The sequence below is a fragment of the Vicia villosa genome, linkage group LG2 (assembly GCF_029867415.1).
Source record: "Vicia villosa cultivar HV-30 ecotype Madison, WI linkage group LG2, Vvil1.0, whole genome shotgun sequence".
Lineage (NCBI taxonomy): Eukaryota > Viridiplantae > Streptophyta > Magnoliopsida > Fabales > Fabaceae > Vicia > Vicia villosa.
In genome coordinates, this window is record NC_081181.1 from 195,521,186 (window position 1) to 195,524,813 (window position 3,628).

The following is a 3,628-nucleotide window of genomic DNA, read 5'->3' on the forward strand; positions in this document are numbered from 1 at the left end:
ATATTTTTTCTAGAGTTATGTATTTTGTATTTTCATATGTTGAGTTTATTAAGAATATATAAATTATTTATATAAATTAGATTATTTAATTGGTTTATGTTGTGTTTATGATTCTAAATAAAAAATGTAATTATTTTTTTAAAAATAAAGTTAAAATATAGAAATATTAGTATTTTTTAGAATTATGTATTTAGTATTTTAATATATGGTCTTTATTATAATCATGTTCAATGCAATCAACTGAATAAAAATCTTAAATATAATATATTATAATCATACAATATAATAAAGCTAGATGAGTTCTTTGGCAAGTTTGTCAAGTGTCAACATATTAGACTATATACTATTTTTATTTTAGCTATTAAAGGAAAGGTTTCCATAATTAAAAAAATTATTTAATTATTAATTATTATTAAATATTATTATCAGAATATTTAAGTTTTTATAATTAAATGGGCCATTCACGTTCAAATTTTTCTTGGGCTTATGTATTGAATTTATTGTTGTGACGGTTCAGCTTCACAAGAGCATGCATCAATCCCGAAAAAAGGAAATACGCGGTTTGCAACCTGTGTTCCTAAATAAATCACTGAGTAAATCCATCCTTTCCACTTCCAATCAACCTCGGGTCCTAAAAAAATCATTGCTTTCTCTTTTCCCATTCCTTATTCATCTCATATTCCATGTATTCCGACACATCTTTCCATCGATTCACTTCAACTGTCATCAATGGTTTATCTTTTCCCAAACCAGAGTCAGTAATATGTTGATTTGTGTTGAATTCGTATCTATAAATAGGTCAATTTTCAGACGGTGTCGGGTCGAAGGTGATTCATGTGTTTTGCGTAATAGTGGCGAGATCATTTGGTGAAAATTGATGGGACTGGGTAGAGGTAGGGTTCCATTTGGTGCACTCAACAACAAATCGGAAGTCAATGATGTTAGTAGTGGTGGTTCTTCTGATGGATCTGAAGGTAGTATTGTCGATTTTACTGAAGAGGAAGTAGATGCTTTGCAGGATGAGAAGATGAAAAAGGAGAGATTCCTCATGATACTGAGGTATGTGTATTGTTTGTGTTGTGTTATTTTGGTGATTTTTAATTTGATTATTCACTGGTTTTTGTTGTTAGTTAAGCTGGTTTTGTTTTTGGGTTTGATTTTTTTGCTTTTTGTTTTGTAGAAGAAATGGAGAATGTGGTGGATCTTATCAAGAGACTTAAGCAATATATAAGATGATTTAAGGGAAGAAAAGAAAAGCTTCAGACAGATCTTGAAAGAAATACAGTGATAGTGGTGAGTATAAGTAGCTTACTCATGATAGGAAAAGTATAAAGTTTGCAATCTCTACTATGCTTAGTTGTTTACATTGGTTAAAAGTACTATATTTGTGTCAACATTATCTACATTTGTGTCAACATTATCTGATCTGTACTAGAATATTATCAAGGAATGGCATTTTCCATATTTCATAAGAAAATTTTAATTTATCGAAGTACTGACTTAATAATTTTTATCACATTGCATTATCCTAGCTTTTTAACTAACTCTTTGGTTTTAGCTAAACACATTTAAATGTTTCAATATTATCTACATTTGTGTTTTCTCATAGAATGAGATGAAAACAAAGATTGATGAACTGACTGAGGCTATGTCTAATTTGAGGATGAAGGCTTCCTCTTTAGAGATGCAAATAGTTATGAGGGTTATGATCTACTTATATGTGAGTGTATCGATAGAGTTCGGAAGATAACTTTGATATGGTTTCTCTTATCTGTGTGTGTAACATGGGCGTATAGTCATTTATCCTTTTTTTGTGTAATTTCATTGAACATTTATTTATAACTAAGGCGCTAATAGTTATGATTTGTATTTTCATATACCTTTCACCGTGCTTAATTCTCGGGCTGAATTCCTGTTTTCTTCAGTGTTTTATAATTAATAAGGCCTGGCCACATAATTTCATAATCATGTGCTCATGAGTTATTTGAATCTTATAATATTTATATTGATTTTGCAGGGGAAAAGAGGTATTGAGAAACAGCCCTTCCAGCTTCCTGATTTTATTGTTGTCTATTGTGTTAATAAAATTTCAATAAGCATCAAAGAGATTGTTCTTATACACTTGCTTTTATATGCTTTTGTAGCTATCTATATGGCGTTGCAATGACGAGGTTCGTGTTAGGGCTGATGAGCTCCGTAGATCATCTTAGAGAGATGCAGAACATTAGATTTGTATGTAAATCGACGAATTTCTTGCAGTTCTATACTTTGACATTGAAACGTGCCAGTTTGGATTAATTAGCATGGTGTGTTGTACCATTAAGCAGTTTCTTACAAGGTCCGGCTAGGTATCGAAGATACACTATTGAGGAAATAGAAGAAGGGACAAAATACTTTTCCAACTCACTGAAGTTGGTGAAGTAGGTTATGGACCAGTCTATAGGGCTGAATTAGATCTCACTGCATTTGCAATAAAAGTGTTGAAACCCGGTGCAGCTCAAGGATGGTTGCAATTTCAACACGAGGTATGCAAATTATTGAATTAAATTAAAGATTATTTAAATGAATCAATTAATTATTATTTGACATTTGTTTCATGTAGATTGAAGTTGTGATTAGCATAAGGCATCCAAACATGGTTCTTTTATTTGAAGTGTTTCCGGGGTTCGGTTGCTTACTGTATGTGCACATAACTAATGGAACTGTTTGTCTGTCACACTTTTGATATTTGTCATTAAAACTGAACAACCATTTTCAACTCTGTTTGTTGATATACTCAATCATGACTTGGATTTTATTTAGTTTTTATATTGCTTACACCAAATGAGTATGTTTGAGAGATTTATTTGTTATAGTTTCTCTATAATGCAAACCTATGTCTTTTGCTAAATGATAAGGCTAAACAACTTTTTTCCAGGCTGGTAGTTTTTCATTGTTTAATCTATTGTTGCGTTTGTGTTTCTGTTAAACCAGTTTAGATACATGGTCTGTATCCTATATGATAAGGAAATATCAGTTTATTTGAATTTAGAACAATATTAAGTTGAGAGTTAGAAAATAGAAACACAATTTTAAGCAATATTGTATACAGACTCCACAGTCCAGTTGTTTTATCTTAGACATTTTTTAATTAGTTCTCACAGTCCTCCTTGAATGAAAGCAACTCACTAAGCTATAAAAAAAGTATATGGACTACTAAACATGATTGAAAGTCAATTTGGACTAAAGATAAATTGTATTTTGACTAAACAAAAAGTGTATTTATGGTGAAAGAAATTCATGTATTTAGATTCAATTGTTATTTAGTATTGTTGTAACTGAAACTACTCATGTGTTGTTTGTGCTCTGTGCTGGCAATTATTCTACTAAAATCTAAACGTATATCTCTTTTAGGGAAGTCTCAAAATTTTCGTTATAATAGTTTTCAAAACTTAGAATTGTTTCCAACATTCAATTTTACATAGTATGACAGAATGTACAAATATTAATACTACTGCATGAAAATGCATATAACTTTGAGGAGCTGCCAAGTTCAACATCTTTTTTCCTGGTTGCACTAACTAAGCTTTGAATGTATGAAGTATCCAACCTCCTTTGGTTCATTTCATTGTCATTTAATTTTTTTATT

General features: G+C 30.5%; 1 long non-coding RNA gene across 2 annotated transcripts; it reads left to right on the top strand.

Annotated features, from left to right (window-relative positions):
* Positions 1–541: 541 nt before the first annotated feature.
* LOC131647823 (uncharacterized) lies at positions 542–3,355 on the top strand. 2 transcript variants are annotated; one of them, XR_009297974.1, is made up of 4 exons: positions 542–1,059; positions 1,181–1,293; positions 2,145–2,525; positions 2,603–3,355. It is a non-coding gene; the product is annotated as an uncharacterized LOC131647823 (long non-coding RNA). The 2 variants fall into 2 exon arrangements; XR_009297975.1 differs by having other exon boundaries at positions 1,184–1,293.
* The last annotated feature ends 273 nt before the right edge of the window (positions 3,356–3,628 follow it).